At 37.6% G+C, this 20,382-nt stretch overlaps 1 protein-coding gene across 1 annotated transcript in view; it reads right to left on the minus strand.

Annotated features, from left to right (window-relative positions):
* The window catches only part of tecra (trans-2,3-enoyl-CoA reductase a), a 47,831-nt gene that overhangs the window by 257 nt on the left and 27,192 nt on the right, over positions 1 to 20,382 (minus strand). The gene's annotated exons all lie outside the window — the stretch shown is intronic.

Below are 20,382 nucleotides of genomic sequence, written 5' to 3' on the forward strand. Positions count from 1 at the left end.
CCACACCTTCAGGGACTGTAATTAACTCTATATGACCAGTAGAGGTCAGCATTTCATTATGTGTAAAGAGCCGTTCATATTAACAGGTTCTTGTTAAGGTGGTCTACTCTAGAGAGTGGCAGGGATGATGTATTTTTGTCAGACAAAACCTAAAAGAGTTGTATTTTAGCACTTCCGGTTGGATCGATCTGAAATTAATGGGTTTTTTTTTTAATTGTTTTTTGGGTGAGATGCATGAAATAACGTCTGTGGTGATTTTTCACAGTTTTCCCGCCTTTTGTCCAGCTCTGGGCTTGCCATCTAAAGATGGCTGCGTGCTTGTTTTTCTAGTGCATAAGGTCTTTACAGAGGCCATTAAACGTCAAGCGAATGACAAATTCATCTACTCGCTACACTTAGATATTTAAGTCATTTCTTTATATTTCTTTTTAATTTAATTAACTTAAATTTACATTAAACTGACTTTTTTTATTCAAACCAACTTATTTTGATGTGTTAAAGCATAGTAAAAACTAGGGCTATCAAAGGATTAATCGCGATTAATCGCATCCAAAATAAAAGTTTATGTTTACATAATATATGTGGGTGCACTGTGTATAATTATTTTATATATATATATATATATATATATATATGAAATATTTTCATGTATATACTGTATATAGATTTAAATATAATTTATATTATATATAAATATAAATATTTTATATATAAATAATATTTAAAAAAAAAAAGTTTCTCCAATCTTCTTGAAACTCTGGATTCTGATAGAGGGCCATGAGACTTTGACCTGAGTGCAAAAATGGAGGCTCTAGACCCTTCCAGAGCTGAGATATTGAGATCCCACTTAGCATTTATGCCATTATAAATATCTCAATATCTTAGCTCTGGGAGGGTCTAGAGCCTCCATTTTTGCACTCAGGTCTAAGTCTCACGACCCTCTATCAGAATCCAGAGTTTCAAGAAGATCAGAGCAACTCAAAATTTCGACCCGAAAAAAACAAAAGGGGTAACTGTCGTTTTTTTTTTTTTTTGGTCGAAATTTTGAATTTTGATATCTCAGCTCTGGAAGGGTCTAGAGCCTCCATTTTTGCACTCAGGTCAAAGTCTCGTGGCCTTCTATCAGAATCCAGAGTTTTGAGAAGATTGGAGAAACTTAATTTTTCGCCCAAAAATGAAAAAAAAAACGAAAGGGGTAACACTGTCGTTTTTTTTTCGGGTCGAAATTTTGAATTTTGATATCTCAGCTCTGGAAGGGTCTAGATCATCCATTTTTGCACTCAAGTCAAAGTTTCGTGGCCCTCTATCATAATCCAGAGTTTTGAGAAGATTGGAGAAACTTAATTTTTCGCCCGAAAACGAAAAAAACCGAAAGGGGTAACACTGTCGTTTTTTTTTTTCGGGTCGAAATTTTGAATTTCGATATCTCAGCTCTGGAAGGGTCTAGATCATCCATTTTTGCACTCAAGTCAAAGTTTCGTGGCCCTCTATCAGAATCCAGAGTTTTGAGAAGATTGGAGAAACTTAATTTTTTGCCCGAAAACGAAAAAAAACGAAAGGGGTAACACTGTCGTTTTTTTTTCGGGTCGAAATTTTGAATTTCGATATCTCAGCTCTGGAAGGGTCTAGAGCCTCCATTTTTGCACTCAGGTCAAAGTCTCGTGGTCTTCTTTCAGAATCCAGAGTTTTGAGAAGATTGGAGAAACTTAATTTTTCGCCCGAAAATGGAAAAAAAAAACGAAAGGGGTAACACTGTCGTTTTTTTTTCGGGTCGAAATTTTGAATTTTGATATCTCAGCTCTGGAAGGGTCTAGATCATCCATTTTTGCACTCAGGTCTAAGTCTCACAGCCCTCTATCATAATCCAGAGTTTTGAGAAGATTGGAGAAACTTAATTTTTCGCCCAAAAATGAAAAAAAAAAAACGAAAGGGGTAACACTGTCGTTTTTTTTTCGGGTCGAAATTTTGAATTTTGATATCTCAGCTCTGGAAGGGTCTAGATCATCCATTTTTGCACTCAGGTCTAAGTCTCACAGCCCTCTATAATAATCCAGAGTTTTGAGAAGATTGGAGAAACTTAATTTTTCGCCAAAAAATGAAAAAAAACGAAAGGGGTAACACTGTCGTTTTTTTTTCGGGTCGAAATTTTGAATTTTGATATCTCAGCTCTGGAAGGGTCTAGATCATCCATTTTTGCACTCAGGTCAAAGTCTCACAGCCCTCGATCATAATCCAGAGTTTTGAGAAGATTGGAGAAACTTAATTTTTCGCCCAAAAATGAAAAAAAACGAAAGGGGTAACACTGTCGTTTTTTTTTCGGGTCGAAATTTTGAATTTCGATATCTCAGCTCTGGAAGGGTCTAGAGCCTCCATTTTTGCACTCAGGTCTAAGTCTCACAGCCCTCTATCATAATCCAGAGTTTTGAGAAGATTGGAGAAAGTTAATTTTTCGCCCAAAAATGAAAAAAAAAACGAAAGGGGTAACACTGTCGTTTTTTTTTCGGGTCGAAATTTTGATATCTCAGCTCTGGAAGGGTCTAGATCATCCATTTTTGCACTCAGGTCTAAGTCTCACAGCCCTCTATAATAATCCAGAGTTTTGAGAAGATTGGAGAAACTTAATTTTTCGCCCAAAAATGAAAAAAAACGAAAGGGGTAACACTGTCGTTTTTTTTTCGGGTCGAAATTTTGAATTTTGATATCTCAGCTCTGGAAGGGTCTAGATCATCCATTTTTGCACTCAGGTCTAAGTTTCACAGCCCTCTATCATAATCCAGAGTTTTGAGAAGATTGGAGAAACTTAATTTTTCGCCCAAAAAAAAAAAAAAACGAAAGGGGTAACACTGTCGTTTTTTTTTCGGGTCGAAATTTTGAATTTTGATATCTCAGCTCTGGAAGGGTCTAGATCATCCATTTTTGCACTCAGGTCTAAGTCTCACAGCCCTCTATCATAATCCAGAGTTTTGAGAAGATTGGAGAAACTTAATTTTTCGCCCAAAAATGAAAAAAAAAAAACGAAAGGGGTAACACTGTCGTTTTTTTTTTCGGGTCGAAATTTTTAATTTTGATATCTCAGCTCTGGAAGGGTCTAGATCATCCATTTTTGCACTCAGGTCTAAGTCTCACAGCCCTCTATAATAATCCAGAGTTTTGAGAAGATTGGAGAAACTTAATTTTTCGCCCAAAAATGAAAAAAAACGAAAGGGGTAACACTGTCGTTTTTTTTTCGGGTCGAAATTTTGAATTTTGATATCTCAGCTCTGGAAGGGTCTAGATCATCCATTTTTGCACTCAGGTCTAAGTCTCACAGCCCTCTATAATAATCCAGAGTTTTGAGAAGATTGGAGAAACTTAATTTTTCGCCCAAAAATGAAAAAAAAACGAAAGGGGTAACACTGTCGTTTTTTTTTCGGGTCGAAATTTTGAATTTTGATATCTCAGCTCTGGAAGGGTCTAGATCATCCATTTTTGCACTCAGGTCAAAGTTTCGTGGCCCTCTATCATAATCCAGAGTTTTGAGAAGATTGGAGAAACTTAATTTTTCGCCCGAAAACAGAAAAAAACGAAAGGGGTAACACTGTCGTTTTTTTTCGGGTCGAAATTTTGAATTTCGATATCTCAGCTCTGGAAGGGTCTAGATCATCCATTTTTGCACTCAGGTCAAAGTTTCGTGGCCCTCTATCATAATCCAGAGTTTTGAGAAGATTGGAGAAACTTAATTTTTCGCCCGAAAACGGAAAAAAGGAAAGGGGTAACACTGTCGTTTTTTTTTCGGGTCGAAATTTTGAATTTCGATATCTCAGCTCTGGAAGGGTCTAGATCATCCATTTTTGCACTCAGGTCAAAGTTTCGTGGCCCTCTATCATAATCCAGAGTTTTTAGAAGATTGGAGAAACTTAATTTTTCGCCCGAAAACGGAAAAAAGGAAAGGGGTAACACTGTCGTTTTTTTTTCCGGTGGAAATTTTGAATTTTGATATCTCAGCTCTGGAAGGGTCTAGAGCCTCCATTTTTGCACTCAGGTCAAAGTTTCGTGGCCCTCTATCATAATCCAGAGTTTTGAGAAGATTGGAGAAACTTAATTTTTCGCCCAAAAATGAAAAAAAACGAAAGGGGTAACACTGTCGTTTTTTTTTCGGGTCGAAATTTTGAATTTTGATATCTCAGCTCTGGAAGGGTCTAGATCATCCATTTTTGCACTCAGGTCTAAGTCTCACAGCCCTCTATAATAATCCAGAGTTTTGAGAAGATTGGAGAAACTTAATTTTTCGCCCAAAAATGAAAAAAAACGAAAGGGGTAACACTGTCGTTTTTTTTTCGGGTCGAAATTTTGAATTTTGATATCTCAGCTCTGGAAGGGTCTAGATCATCCATTTTTGCACTCAGGTCAAAGTTTTGTGGCCCTCTATCATAATCCAGAGTTTTGAGAAGATTGGAGAAACTTAATTTTTCGCCCGAAAACGGAAAAAAACGAAAGGGGTAACACTGTCGTTTTTTTTTTCCGGTCGAAATTTTGAATTTCGATATCTCAGCTCTGGAAGGGTCTAGATCATCCATTTTTGCACTCAGGTCAAAGTTTCGTGGCCCTCTATCATAATCCAGAGTTTTGAGAAGATTGGAGAAACTTAATTTTTCGCCCGAAAATGGAAAAAAACGAAAGGGGTAACACTGTCGTTTTTTTTTCCGGTGGAAATTTTTAATTTTGATATCTCAGCTCTGGAAGGGTCTAGAGCCTCCATTTTTGCATTCAGGTCAAAGTCTCACAGCCCTCGATCATAATCCAGAGTTTTGAGAAGATTGGAGAAACTTAATTTTTCGCCCAAAAATGAAAAAAAAAACGAAAGGGGTAACACTGTCGTTTTTTTTTCCGGTGGAAATTTTGAATTTTGATATCTCAGCTCTGGAAGGGTCTAGAGCCTCCATTTTTGCATTCAGGTCAAAGTCTCACAGCCCTCGATCATAATCCAGAGTTTTGAGAAGATTGGAGAAACTTAATTTTTCGCCCAAAAATGAAAAAAAAAACGAAAGGGGTAACACTGTCGTTTTTTTTTCGGGTCGAAATTTTGAATTTTGATATCTCAGCTCTGGAAGGGTCTAGATCATCCATTTTTGCACTCAGGTCAAAGTCTCACAGCCCTCTATCATAATCCAGAGTTTTGAGAAGATTGGAGAAACTTAATTTTTCGCCCGAAAACGAAAAAAAACGAAAGGGGTAACACTGTCGTTTTTTTTATTTCGGGTCGAAATTTTGAATTTCGATATCTCAGCTCTGGAAGGGTCTAGATCATCCATTTTTGCACTCAGGTCAAAGTTTTGTGGCCCTCTATCATAATCCAGAGTTTTGAGAAGATTGGAGAAACTTAATTTTTCGCCCGAAAACGAAAAAAAACGAAAGGGGTAACACTGTCGTTTTTTTTTCGGGTCGAAATTTTGAATTTCGATATCTCAGCTCTGGAAGGGTCTAGAGCCTCCATTTTTGCACTCAGGTCAAAGTCTCGTGGTCTTCTTTCAGAATCCAGAGTTTTGAGAAGATTGGAGAAACTTAATTTTTCGCCCGAAAATGGAAAAAAACGAAAGGGGTAACACTGTCGTTTTTTTTTCCGGTCGAAATTTTGAATTTTGATATCTCAGCTCTGGAAGGGTCTAGATCATCCATTTTTGCACTCAGGTCTAAGTCTCACAGCCCTCTATCATAATCCAGAGTTTTGAGAAGATTGGAGAAACTTAATTTTTCGCCCAAAAATGAAAAAAAAAAAACGAAAGGGGTAACACTGTCGTTTTTTTTTCGGGTCGAAATTTTGAATTTTGATATCTCAGCTCTGGAAGGGTCTAGATCATCCATTTTTGCACTCAGGTCTAAGTCTCACAGCCCTCTATAATAATCCAGAGTTTTGAGAAGATTGGAGAAACTTAATTTTTCGCCAAAAAATGAAAAAAAACGAAAGGGGTAACACTGTCGTTTTTTTTTCGGGTCGAAATTTTGAATTTTGATATCTCAGCTCTGGAAGGGTCTAGATCATCCATTTTTGCACTCAGGTCAAAGTCTCACAGCCCTCGATCATAATCCAGAGTTTTGAGAAGATTGGAGAAACTTAATTTTTCGCCCAAAAATGAAAAAAAAACGAAAGGGGTAACACTGTCGTTTTTTTTTTCGGGTCGAAATTTTGAATTTCGATATCTCAGCTCTGGAAGGGTCTAGAGCCTCCATTTTTGCACTCAGGTCTAAGTCTCACAGCCCTCTATCATAATCCAGAGTTTTGAGAAGATTGGAGAAACTTAATTTTTCGCCCAAAAATGAAAAAAAAAACGAAAGGGGTAACACTGTCGTTTTTTTTTCGGGTCGAAATTTTGATATCTCAGCTCTGGAAGGGTCTAGATCATCCATTTTTGCACTCAGGTCTAAGTCTCACAGCCCTCTATAATAATCCAGAGTTTTGAGAAGATTGGAGAAACTTAATTTTTCGCCCAAAAATGAAAAAAAACGAAAGGGGTAACACTGTCGTTTTTTTTTCGGGTCGAAATTTTGAATTTTGATATCTCAGCTCTGGAAGGGTCTAGATCATCCATTTTTGCACTCAGGTCTAAGTCTCACAGCCCTCTATCATAATCCAGAGTTTTGAGAAGATTGGAGAAACTTAATTTTTCGCCCAAAAAAAAAAAAAACGAAAGGGGTAACACTGTCGTTTTTTTTTCGGGTCGAAATTTTGAATTTTGATATCTCAGCTCTGGAAGGGTCTAGATCATCCATTTTTGCACTCAGGTCTAAGTCTCACAGCCCTCTATCATAATCCAGAGTTTTGAGAAGATTGGAGAAACTTAATTTTTCGCCCAAAAATGAAAAAAAAAAACGAAAGGGGTAACACTGTCGTTTTTTTTTTCGGGTCGAAATTTTGAATTTTGATATCTCAGCTCTGGAAGGGTCTAGATCATCCATTTTTGCACTCAGGTCTAAGTCTCACAGCCCTCTATAATAATCCAGAGTTTTGAGAAGATTGGAGAAACTTAATTTTTCGCCCAAAAATGAAAAAAAACGAAAGGGGTAACACTGTCGTTTTTTTTTCGGGTCGAAATTTTGAATTTTGATATCTCAGCTCTGGAAGGGTCTAGATCATCCATTTTTGCACTCAGGTCTAAGTCTCACAGCCCTCTATAATAATCCAGAGTTTTGAGAAGATTGGAGAAACTTAATTTTTCGCCCAAAAATGAAAAAAAAACGAAAGGGGTAACACTGTCGTTTTTTTTTCGGGTCGAAATTTTGAATTTTGATATCTCAGCTCTGGAAGGGTCTAGATCATCCATTTTTGCACTCAGGTCAAAGTTTCGTGGCCCTCTATCATAATCCAGAGTTTTGAGAAGATTGGAGAAACTTAATTTTTCGCCCGAAAACAGAAAAAAACGAAAGGGGTAACACTGTCGTTTTTTTTCGGGTCGAAATTTTGAATTTCGATATCTCAGCTCTGGAAGGGTCTAGATCATCCATTTTTGCACTCAGGTCAAAGTTTCGTGGCCCTCTATCATAATCCAGAGTTTTTAGAAGATTGGAGAAACTTAATTTTTCGCCCGAAAATGGAAAAAAACGAAAGGGGTAACACTGTCGTTTTTTTTTCCGGTGGAAATTTTGAATTTTGATATCTCAGCTCTGGAAGGGTCTAGAGCCTCCATTTTTGCACTCAGGTCAAAGTCTCACAGCCCTCGATTATAATCCAGAGTTTTGAGAAGATTGGAGAAACTTAATTTTTCGCCCAAAAATGAAAAAAAACGAAAGGGGTAACACTGTCGTTTTTTTTTCGGGTCGAAATTTTGAATTTCGATATCTCAGCTCTGGAAGGGTCTAGATCATCCATTTTTGCACTCAGGTCAAAGTTTCGTGGCCCTCTATCATAATCCAGAGTTTTGAGAAGATTGGAGAAACTTAATTTTTCGCCCGAAAATGGAAAAAAACGAAAGGGGTAACACTGTCGTTTTTTTTTCTGGTGGAAATTTTGAATTTCGATATCTCAGCTCTGGAAGGGTCTAGAGCCTCCATTTTTGCACTCAGGTCAAAGTCTCGTGGTCTTCTTTCAGAATCCAGAGTTTTGAGAAGATTGGAGAAACTTAATTTTTCGCCCGAAAATGGAAAAAAACGAAAGGGGTAACACTGTCGTTTTTTTTTCCGGTCGAAATTTTGAATTTTGATATCTCAGCTCTGGAAGGGTCTAGATCATCCATTTTTGCACTCAGGTCTAAGTCTCACAGCCCTCTATCATAATCCAGAGTTTTGAGAAGATTGGAGAAACTTAATTTTTCGCCCAAAAATGAAAAAAAAAACGAAAGTGGTAACACTGTCGTTTTTTTTTTTCGGGTCGAAATTTTGAATTTTGATATCTCAGCTCTGGAAGGGTCTAGATCATCCATTTTTGCACTCAGGTCTAAGTCTCACAGCCCTCTATCATAATCCAGAGTTTTGAGAAGATTGGAGAAACTTAATTTTTCGCCCAAAAATGAAAAAAAAAAACGAAAGGGGTAACACTGTCGTTTTTTTTTCGGGTCGAAATTTTGAATTTTGATATCTCAGCTCTGGAAGGGTCTAGATCATCCATTTTTGCACTCAGGTCAAAGTTTCGTGGCCCTCTATCATAATCCAGAGTTTTGAGAAGATTGGAGAAACTTAATTTTTCGCCCGAAAACGGAAAAAAACGAAAGGGGTAACACTGTCGTTTTTTTTTCGGGTCGAAATTTTGAATTTCGATATCTCAGCTCTGGAAGGGTCTAGATCATCCATTTTTGCACTGAGGTCAAAGTTTCGTGGCCCTCTATCATAATCCAGAGTTTTGAGAAGATTGGAGAAACTTAATTTTTCGCCCAAAAATGGAAAAAAACGAAAGGGGTAACACTGTCGTTTTTTTTTCGGGTCGAAATTTTGAATTTTGATATCTCAGCTCTGGAAGGGTCTAGATCATCCATTTTTGCACTCAGGTCTAAGTCTCACAGCCCTCTATCATAATCCAGAGTTTTGAGAAGATTGGAGAAACTTAATTTTTCGCCCAAAAATGAAAAAAAAAAACGAAAGGGGTAACACTGTCGTTTTTTTTTCGGGTCGAAATTTTGAATTTTGATATCTCAGCTCTGGAAGGGTCTAGATCATCCATTTTTGCACTCAGGTCAAAGTTTCGTGGCCCTCTATCATAATCCAGAGTTTTGAGAAGATTGGAGAAACTTAATTTTTCGCCCGAAAACGGAAAAAAACGAAAGGGGTAACACTGTCGTTTTTTTTTCGGGTCGAAATTTTGAATTTCGATATCTCAGCTCTGGAAGGGTCTAGATCATCCATTTTTGCACTCAGGTCAAAGTTTCGTGGCCCTCTATCATAATCCAGAGTTTTGAGAAGATTGGAGAAACTTAATTTTTCGCCCAAAAATGGAAAAAAACGAAAGGGGTAACACTGTCGTTTTTTTTTCGGGTCGAAATTTTGAATTTCGATATCTCAGCTCTGGAAGGGTCTAGAGCCTCCATTTTTGCACTCAGGTGAAAGTCTCATTGCCCTCTATCAGAATCCAGAGTTTTGAGAAGATTGGAGAAACTTAATTTTTCGCCCAAAAATGAAAAAAAAAACGAAAGGGGTAACACTGTCGTTTTTTTTTCGGGTCGAAATTTTGAATTTTGATATCTCAGCTCTGGAAGGGTCTAGAGCCTCCATTTTTGCACTCAGGTCTAAGTCTCACAGCCCTCTATCATAATCCAGAGTTTTGAGAAGATTGGAGAAACTTAATTTTTCGCCCAAAAATGAAAAAAAAACGAAAGTGGTAACACTGTCGTTTTTTTTTTTCGGGTCGAAATTTTGAATTTTGATATCTCAGCTCTGGAAGGGTCTAGATCATCCATTTTTGCACTCAGGTCTAAGTCTCACAGCCCTCTATCATAATCCAGAGTTTTGAGAAGATTGGAGAAACTTAATTTTTCGCCCAAAAATGAAAAAAAAAACGAAAGGGGTAACACTGTCGTTTTTTTTTCGGGTCGAAATTTTGAATTTTGATATCTCAGCTCTGGAAGGGTCTAGATCATCCATTTTTGCACTCAGGTCTAAGTCTCACAGCCCTCTATAATAATCCAGAGTTTTGAGAAGATTGGAGAAACTTAATTTTTCGCCCAAAAATGAAAAAAAACGAAAGTGGTAACACTGTCGTTTTTTTTTTTCGGGTCGAAATTTTGAATTTTGATATCTCAGCTCTGGAAGGGTCTAGATCATCCATTTTTGCACTCAGGTCTAAGTCTCACAGCCCTCTATCATAATCCAGAGTTTTGAGAAGATTGGAGAAACTTAATTTTTCGCCCAAAAATGAAAAAAAAAACGAAAGGGGTAACACTGTCGTTTTTTTTTCGGGTCGAAATTTTGAATTTTGATATCTCAGCTCTGGAAGGGTCTAGATCATCCATTTTTGCACTCAGGTCAAAGTTTCGTGGCCCTCTATCATAATCCAGAGTTTTGAGAAGATTGGAGAAACTTAATTTTTCGCCCGAAAACGGAAAAAAACGAAAGGGGTAACACTGTCGTTTTTTTTTCGGGTCGAAATTTTGAATTTCGATATCTCAGCTCTGGAAGGGTCTAGATCATCCATTTTTGCACTCAGGTCAAAGTTTCGTGGCCCTCTATCATAATCCAGAGTTTTGAGAAGATTGGAGAAACTTAATTTTTCGCCCGAAAATGGAAAAAAACGAAAGGGGTAACACTGTCGTTTTTTTTTCGGGTCGAAATTTTGAATTTCGATATCTCAGCTCTGGAAGGGTCTAGAGCCTCCATTTTTGCACTCAGGTGAAAGTCTCATTGCCCTCTATCAGAATCCAGAGTTTTGAGAAGATTGGAGAAACTTAATTTTTCGCCCAAAAATGAAAAAAAAACGAAAGGGGTAACACTGTCGTTTTTTTTTCGGGTCGAAATTTTGAATTTTGATATCTCAGCTCTGGAAGGGTCTAGATCATCCATTTTTGCACTCAGGTCAAAGTCTCACAGCCCTCGATCATAATCCAGAGTTTTGAGAAGATTGGAGAAACTTAATTTTTCGCCCAAAAATGAAAAAAAAACGAAAGGGGTAACACTGTCGTTTTTTTTTTCGGGTCGAAATTTTGAATTTCGATATCTCAGCTCTGGAAGGGTCTAGAGCCTCCATTTTTGCACTCAGGTCTAAGTCTCACAGCCCTCTATCATAATCCAGAGTTTTGAGAAGATTGGAGAAACTTAATTTTTCGCCCAAAAATGAAAAAAAAAACGAAAGGGGTAACACTGTCGTTTTTTTTTCGGGTCGAAATTTTGATATCTCAGCTCTGGAAGGGTCTAGATCATCCATTTTTGCACTCAGGTCTAAGTCTCACAGCCCTCTATAATAATCCAGAGTTTTGAGAAGATTGGAGAAACTTAATTTTTCGCCCAAAAATGAAAAAAAACGAAAGGGGTAACACTGTCGTTTTTTTTTCGGGTCGAAATTTTGAATTTTGATATCTCAGCTCTGGAAGGGTCTAGATCATCCATTTTTGCACTCAGGTCTAAGTCTCACAGCCCTCTATCATAATCCAGAGTTTTGAGAAGATTGGAGAAACTTAATTTTTCGCCCAAAAAAAAAAAAAACGAAAGGGGTAACACTGTCGTTTTTTTTTCGGGTCGAAATTTTGAATTTTGATATCTCAGCTCTGGAAGGGTCTAGATCATCCATTTTTGCACTCAGGTCTAAGTCTCACAGCCCTCTATCATAATCCAGAGTTTTGAGAAGATTGGAGAAACTTAATTTTTCGCCCAAAAATGAAAAAAAAAAACGAAAGGGGTAACACTGTCGTTTTTTTTTTCGGGTCGAAATTTTGAATTTTGATATCTCAGCTCTGGAAGGGTCTAGATCATCCATTTTTGCACTCAGGTCTAAGTCTCACAGCCCTCTATAATAATCCAGAGTTTTGAGAAGATTGGAGAAACTTAATTTTTCGCCCAAAAATGAAAAAAAACGAAAGGGGTAACACTGTCGTTTTTTTTTCGGGTCGAAATTTTGAATTTTGATATCTCAGCTCTGGAAGGGTCTAGATCATCCATTTTTGCACTCAGGTCTAAGTCTCACAGCCCTCTATAATAATCCAGAGTTTTGAGAAGATTGGAGAAACTTAATTTTTCGCCCAAAAATGAAAAAAAAACGAAAGGGGTAACACTGTCGTTTTTTTTTCGGGTCGAAATTTTGAATTTTGATATCTCAGCTCTGGAAGGGTCTAGATCATCCATTTTTGCACTCAGGTCAAAGTTTCGTGGCCCTCTATCATAATCCAGAGTTTTGAGAAGATTGGAGAAACTTAATTTTTCGCCCGAAAACAGAAAAAAACGAAAGGGGTAACACTGTCGTTTTTTTTCGGGTCGAAATTTTGAATTTCGATATCTCAGCTCTGGAAGGGTCTAGATCATCCATTTTTGCACTCAGGTCAAAGTTTCGTGGCCCTCTATCATAATCCAGAGTTTTTAGAAGATTGGAGAAACTTAATTTTTCGCCCGAAAATGGAAAAAAACGAAAGGGGTAACACTGTCGTTTTTTTTTCCGGTGGAAATTTTGAATTTTGATATCTCAGCTCTGGAAGGGTCTAGAGCCTCCATTTTTGCACTCAGGTCAAAGTCTCACAGCCCTCGATTATAATCCAGAGTTTTGAGAAGATTGGAGAAACTTAATTTTTCGCCCAAAAATGAAAAAAAACGAAAGGGGTAACACTGTCGTTTTTTTTTCGGGTCGAAATTTTGAATTTCGATATCTCAGCTCTGGAAGGGTCTAGATCATCCATTTTTGCACTCAGGTCAAAGTTTCGTGGCCCTCTATCATAATCCAGAGTTTTGAGAAGATTGGAGAAACTTAATTTTTCGCCCGAAAATGGAAAAAAACGAAAGGGGTAACACTGTCGTTTTTTTTTCTGGTGGAAATTTTGAATTTCGATATCTCAGCTCTGGAAGGGTCTAGAGCCTCCATTTTTGCACTCAGGTCAAAGTCTCGTGGTCTTCTTTCAGAATCCAGAGTTTTGAGAAGATTGGAGAAACTTAATTTTTCGCCCGAAAATGGAAAAAAACGAAAGGGGTAACACTGTCGTTTTTTTTTCCGGTCGAAATTTTGAATTTTGATATCTCAGCTCTGGAAGGGTCTAGATCATCCATTTTTGCACTCAGGTCTAAGTCTCACAGCCCTCTATCATAATCCAGAGTTTTGAGAAGATTGGAGAAACTTAATTTTTCGCCCAAAAATGAAAAAAAAAACGAAAGTGGTAACACTGTCGTTTTTTTTTTTCGGGTCGAAATTTTGAATTTTGATATCTCAGCTCTGGAAGGGTCTAGATCATCCATTTTTGCACTCAGGTCTAAGTCTCACAGCCCTCTATCATAATCCAGAGTTTTGAGAAGATTGGAGAAACTTAATTTTTCGCCCAAAAATGAAAAAAAAAAACGAAAGGGGTAACACTGTCGTTTTTTTTTCGGGTCGAAATTTTGAATTTTGATATCTCAGCTCTGGAAGGGTCTAGATCATCCATTTTTGCACTCAGGTCAAAGTTTCGTGGCCCTCTATCATAATCCAGAGTTTTGAGAAGATTGGAGAAACTTAATTTTTCGCCCGAAAACGGAAAAAAACGAAAGGGGTAACACTGTCGTTTTTTTTTCGGGTCGAAATTTTGAATTTCGATATCTCAGCTCTGGAAGGGTCTAGATCATCCATTTTTGCACTGAGGTCAAAGTTTCGTGGCCCTCTATCATAATCCAGAGTTTTGAGAAGATTGGAGAAACTTAATTTTTCGCCCAAAAATGGAAAAAAACGAAAGGGGTAACACTGTCGTTTTTTTTTCGGGTCGAAATTTTGAATTTTGATATCTCAGCTCTGGAAGGGTCTAGATCATCCATTTTTGCACTCAGGTCTAAGTCTCACAGCCCTCTATCATAATCCAGAGTTTTGAGAAGATTGGAGAAACTTAATTTTTCGCCCAAAAATGAAAAAAAAAAACGAAAGGGGTAACACTGTCGTTTTTTTTTCGGGTCGAAATTTTGAATTTTGATATCTCAGCTCTGGAAGGGTCTAGATCATCCATTTTTGCACTCAGGTCAAAGTTTCGTGGCCCTCTATCATAATCCAGAGTTTTGAGAAGATTGGAGAAACTTAATTTTTCGCCCGAAAACGGAAAAAAACGAAAGGGGTAACACTGTCGTTTTTTTTTCGGGTCGAAATTTTGAATTTCGATATCTCAGCTCTGGAAGGGTCTAGATCATCCATTTTTGCACTCAGGTCAAAGTTTCGTGGCCCTCTATCATAATCCAGAGTTTTGAGAAGATTGGAGAAACTTAATTTTTCGCCCAAAAATGGAAAAAAACGAAAGGGGTAACACTGTCGTTTTTTTTTCGGGTCGAAATTTTGAATTTCGATATCTCAGCTCTGGAAGGGTCTAGAGCCTCCATTTTTGCACTCAGGTGAAAGTCTCATTGCCCTCTATCAGAATCCAGAGTTTTGAGAAGATTGGAGAAACTTAATTTTTCGCCCAAAAATGAAAAAAAAAACGAAAGGGGTAACACTGTCGTTTTTTTTTCGGGTCGAAATTTTGAATTTTGATATCTCAGCTCTGGAAGGGTCTAGAGCCTCCATTTTTGCACTCAGGTCTAAGTCTCACAGCCCTCTATCATAATCCAGAGTTTTGAGAAGATTGGAGAAACTTAATTTTTCGCCCAAAAATGAAAAAAAAACGAAAGTGGTAACACTGTCGTTTTTTTTTTTCGGGTCGAAATTTTGAATTTTGATATCTCAGCTCTGGAAGGGTCTAGATCATCCATTTTTGCACTCAGGTCTAAGTCTCACAGCCCTCTATCATAATCCAGAGTTTTGAGAAGATTGGAGAAACTTAATTTTTCGCCCAAAAATGAAAAAAAAAACGAAAGGGGTAACACTGTCGTTTTTTTTTCGGGTCGAAATTTTGAATTTTGATATCTCAGCTCTGGAAGGGTCTAGATCATCCATTTTTGCACTCAGGTCTAAGTCTCACAGCCCTCTATAATAATCCAGAGTTTTGAGAAGATTGGAGAAACTTAATTTTTCGCCCAAAAATGAAAAAAAACGAAAGTGGTAACACTGTCGTTTTTTTTTTTCGGGTCGAAATTTTGAATTTTGATATCTCAGCTCTGGAAGGGTCTAGATCATCCATTTTTGCACTCAGGTCTAAGTCTCACAGCCCTCTATCATAATCCAGAGTTTTGAGAAGATTGGAGAAACTTAATTTTTCGCCCAAAAATGAAAAAAAAAACGAAAGGGGTAACACTGTCGTTTTTTTTTCGGGTCGAAATTTTGAATTTTGATATCTCAGCTCTGGAAGGGTCTAGATCATCCATTTTTGCACTCAGGTCAAAGTTTCGTGGCCCTCTATCATAATCCAGAGTTTTGAGAAGATTGGAGAAACTTAATTTTTCGCCCGAAAACGGAAAAAAACGAAAGGGGTAACACTGTCGTTTTTTTTTCGGGTCGAAATTTTGAATTTCGATATCTCAGCTCTGGAAGGGTCTAGATCATCCATTTTTGCACTCAGGTCAAAGTTTCGTGGCCCTCTATCATAATCCAGAGTTTTGAGAAGATTGGAGAAACTTAATTTTTCGCCCGAAAATGGAAAAAAACGAAAGGGGTAACACTGTCGTTTTTTTTTCGGGTCGAAATTTTGAATTTCGATATCTCAGCTCTGGAAGGGTCTAGAGCCTCCATTTTTGCACTCAGGTGAAAGTCTCATTGCCCTCTATCAGAATCCAGAGTTTTGAGAAGATTGGAGAAACTTAATTTTTCGCCCAAAAATGAAAAAAAAACGAAAGGGGTAACACTGTCGTTTTTTTTTCGGGTCGAAATTTTGAATTTTGATATCTCAGCTCTGGAAGGGTCTAGAGCCTCCATTTTTGCACTCAGGTCTAAGTCTCTCAGCCCTCTATCATAATCCAGAGTTTTGAGAAGATTGGAGAAACTTAATTTTTCGCCCAAAAATGAAAAAAAAACGAAAGGGGTAACACTGTCGGTTTTTTTTCGGGTCGAAATTTTGAATTTTGATATCTCAGCTCTGGAAGGGTCTAGATCATCCATTTTTGCACTCAGATCTAAGTCTCACAGCCCTCTATAATAATCCAGAGTTTTGAGAAGATTGGAGAAACTTAATTTTTCGCCCGAAAATGGAAAAAAACGAAAGGGGTAACACTGTCGTTTTTTTTTCCGGTGGAAATTTTGAATTTTGATATCTCAGCTCTGGAAGGGTCTAGAGCCTCCATTTTTGCACTCAGGTCAAAGTCTCACAGCCCTCGATCATAATCCAGAGTTTTGAGAAGATTGGAGAAACGTAATTTTTCGCCCAAAAATGAAAAAAAAACGAAAGGGGTAACACTGTCGTTTTTTTTTCGGGTCGAAATTTTGAATTTCGATATCTCAGCTCTGGAAGGGTCTAGATCATCCATTTTTGCACTCAGGTCTAAGTCTCACAGCCCTCTATCATAATCCAGAGTTTTGAGAAGATTGGAGAAACTTAATTTTTCGCCCGAAAATGGAAAAAAACAAAAGGGGTAACACTGTCGTTTTTTTTTTCCGGTGGAAATTTTGAATTTCGATATCTCAGCTCTGGAAGGGTCTAGAGCCTCCATTTTTGCACTCAGGTCAAAGTCTCGTGGTCTTCTTTCAGAATCCAGAGTTTTGAGAAGATTGGAGAAACTTAATTTTTCGCCCGAAAATGGAAAAAAACGAAAGGGGTAACACTGTCGTTTTTTTTTCCGGTCGAAATTTTGAATTTTGATATCTCAGCTCTGGAAGGGTCTAGATCATTCATTTTTGCACTCAGGTCTAAGTCTCACAGCCCTCTATCATAATCCAGAGTTTTGAGAAGATTGGAGAAACTTAATTTTTCGCCCAAAAATGAAAAAAAAAAAACGAAAGGGGTAACACTGTCGTTTTTTTTTTCGGGTCGAAATTTTGAATTTTGATATCTCAGCTCTGGAAGGGTCTAGATCATCCATTTTTGCACTCAGGTCAAAGTTTCGTGGCCCTCTATCATAATCCAGAGTTTTGAGAAGATTGGAGAAACTTAATTTTTCGCCCGAAAACGGAAAAAAACGAAAGGGGTAACACTGTCGTTTTTTTTTCGGGTCGAAATTTTGAATTTCGATATCTCAGCTCTGGAAGGGTCTAGATCATCCATTTTTGCACTCAGGTCAAAGTTTCGTGGCCCTCTATCATAATCCAGAGTTTTGAGAAGATTGGAGAAACTTAATTTTTCGCCCGAAAATGGAAAAAAACGAAAGGGGTAACACTGTCGTTTTTTTTTCCGGTGGAAATTTTGAATTTCGATATCTCAGCTCTGGAAGGGTCTAGAGCCTCCATTTTTGCACTCAGGTCAAAGTCTCGTGGTCTTCTTTCAGAATCCAAAGTTTTGAGAAGATTGGAGAAACTTAATTTTTCGCCCGAAAATGGAAAAAAACGAAAGGGGTAACACTGTCGTTTTTTTTTCCGGTCGAAATTTTGAATTTTGATATCTCAGCTCTGGAAGGGTCTAGATCATCCATTTTTGCACTCAGGTCTAAGTCTCACAGCCCTCTATCATAATCCAGAGTTTTGAGAAGATTGGAGAAACTTAATTTTTCGCCCAAAAATGAAAAAAAAAAAACGAAAGGGGTAACACTGTCGTTTTTTTTTCGGGTCGAAATTTTGAATTTTGATATCTCAGCTCTGGAAGGGTCTAGATCATCCATTTTTGCACTCAGGTCTAAGTCTCACAGCCCTCTATAATAATCCAGAGTTTTGAGAAGATTGGAGAAACTTAATTTTTCGCCAAAAAATGAAAAAAAACGAAAGGGGTAACACTGTCGTTTTTTTTTCGGGTCGAAATTTTGAATTTTGATATCTCAGCTCTGGAAGGGTCTAGATCATCCATTTTTGCACTCAGGTCAAAGTCTCACAGCCCTCGATCATAATCCAGAGTTTTGAGAAGATTGGAGAAACTTAATTTTTCGCCCAAAAATGAAAAAAAAAACGAAAGGGGTAACACTGTCGTTTTTTTTTCGGGTCGAAATTTTGAATTTCGATATCTCAGCTCTGGAAGGGTCTAGAGCCTCCATTTTTGCACTCAGGTCTAAGTCTCACAGCCCTCTATCATAATCCAGAGTTTTGAGAAGATTGGAGAAACTTAATTTTTCGCCCAAAAATGAAAAAAAAAACGAAAGGGGTAACACTGTCGTTTTTTTTTCGGGTCGAAATTTTGATATCTCAGCTCTGGAAGGGTCTAGATCATCCATTTTTGCACTCAGGTCTAAGTCTCACAGCCCTCTATAATAATCCAGAGTTTTGAGAAGATTGGAGAAACTTAATTTTTCGCCCAAAAATGAAAAAAAACGAAAGGGGTAACACTGTCGTTTTTTTTTCGGGTCGAAATTTTGAATTTTGATATCTCAGCTCTGGAAGGGTCTAGATCATCCATTTTTGCACTCAGGTCTAAGTCTCACAGCCCTCTATCATAATCCAGAGTTTTGAGAAGATTGGAGAAACTTAATTTTTCGCCCAAAAAAAAAAAAAACGAAAGGGGTAACACTGTCGTTTTTTTTTCGGGTCGAAATTTTGAATTTTGATATCTCAGCTCTGGAAGGGTCTAGATCATCCATTTTTGCACTCAGGTCTAAGTCTCACAGCCCTCTATCATAATCCAGAGTTTTGAGAAGATTGGAGAAACTTAATTTTTCGCCCAAAAATGAAAAAAAAAAAACGAAAGGGGTAACACTGTCGTTTTTTTTTTCGGGTCGAAATTTTGAATTTTGATATCTCAGCTCTGGAAGGGTCTAGATCATCCATTTTTGCACTCAGGTCTAAGTCTCACAGCCCTCTATAATAATCCAGAGTTTTGAGAAGATTGGAGAAACTTAATTTTTCGCCCAAAAATGAAAAAAAACGAAAGGGGTAACACTGTCGTTTTTTTTTCGGGTCGAAATTTTGAATTTTGATATCTCAGCTCTGGAAGGGTCTAGATCATCCATTTTTGCACTCAGGTCTAAGTCTCACAGCCCTCTATAATAATCCAGAGTTTTGAGAAGATTGGAGAAACTTAATTTTTCGCCCAAAAATGAAAAAAAAACGAAAGGGGTAACACTGTCGTTTTTTTTTCGGGTCGAAATTTTGAATTTTGATATCTCAGCTCTGGAAGGGTCTAGATCATCCATTTTTGCACTCAGGTCAAAGTTTCGTGGCCCTCTATCATAATCCAGAGTTTTGAGAAGATTGGAGAAACTTAATTTTTCGCCCGAAAACAGAAAAAAACGAAAGGGGTAACACTGTCGTTTTTTTTCGGGTCGAAATTTTGAATTTCGATATCTCAGCTCTGGAAGGGTCTAGATCATCCATTTTTGCACTCAGGTCAAAGTTTCGTGGCCCTCTATCATAATCCAGAGTTTTTAGAAGATTGGAGAAACTTAATTTTTCGCCCGAAAATGGAAAAAAACGAAAGGGGTAACACTGTCGTTTTTTTTTCCGGTGGAAATTTTGAATTTTGATATCTCAGCTCTGGAAGGGTCTAGAGCCTCCATTTTTGCACTCAGGTCAAAGTCTCACAGCCCTCGATTATAATCCAGAGTTTTGAGAAGATTGGAGAAACTTAATTTTTCGCCCAAAAATGAAAAAAAACGAAAGGGGTAACACTGTCGTTTTTTTTTCGGGTCGAAATTTTGAATTTCGATATCTCAGCTCTGGAAGGGTCTAGATCATCCATTTTTGCACTCAGGTCAAAGTTTCGTGGCCCTCTATCATAATCCAGAGTTTTGAGAAGATTGGAGAAACTTAATTTTTCGCCCGAAAATGGAAAAAAACGAAAGGGGTAACACTGTCGTTTTTTTTTCTGGTGGAAATTTTGAATTTCGATATCTCAGCTCTGGAAGGGTCTAGAGCCTCCATTTTTGCACTCAGGTCAAAGTCTCGTGGTCTTCTTTCAGAATCCAGAGTTTTGAGAAGATTGGAGAAACTTAATTTTTCGCCCGAAAATGGAAAAAAACGAAAGGGGTAACACTGTCGTTTTTTTTTCCGGTCGAAATTTTGAATTTTGATATCTCAGCTCTGGAAGGGTCTAGATCATCCATTTTTGCACTCAGGTCTAAGTCTCACAGCCCTCTATCATAATCCAGAGTTTTGAGAAGATTGGAGAAACTTAATTTTTCGCCCAAAAATGAAAAAAAAAACGAAAGTGGTAACACTGTCGTTTTTTTTTTTCGGGTCGAAATTTTGAATTTTGATATCTCAGCTCTGGAAGGGTCTAGATCATCCATTTTTGCACTCAGGTCTAAGTCTCACAGCCCTCTATCATAATCCAGAGTTTTGAGAAGATTGGAGAAACTTAATTTTTCGCCCAAAAATGAAAAAAAAAAACG

Source organism: Pimephales promelas, chromosome 3 (genome assembly GCF_988280905.1).
Source record: "Pimephales promelas chromosome 3, fPimPro1.hap1.1, whole genome shotgun sequence".
Lineage (NCBI taxonomy): Eukaryota > Metazoa > Chordata > Actinopteri > Cypriniformes > Leuciscidae > Pimephales > Pimephales promelas.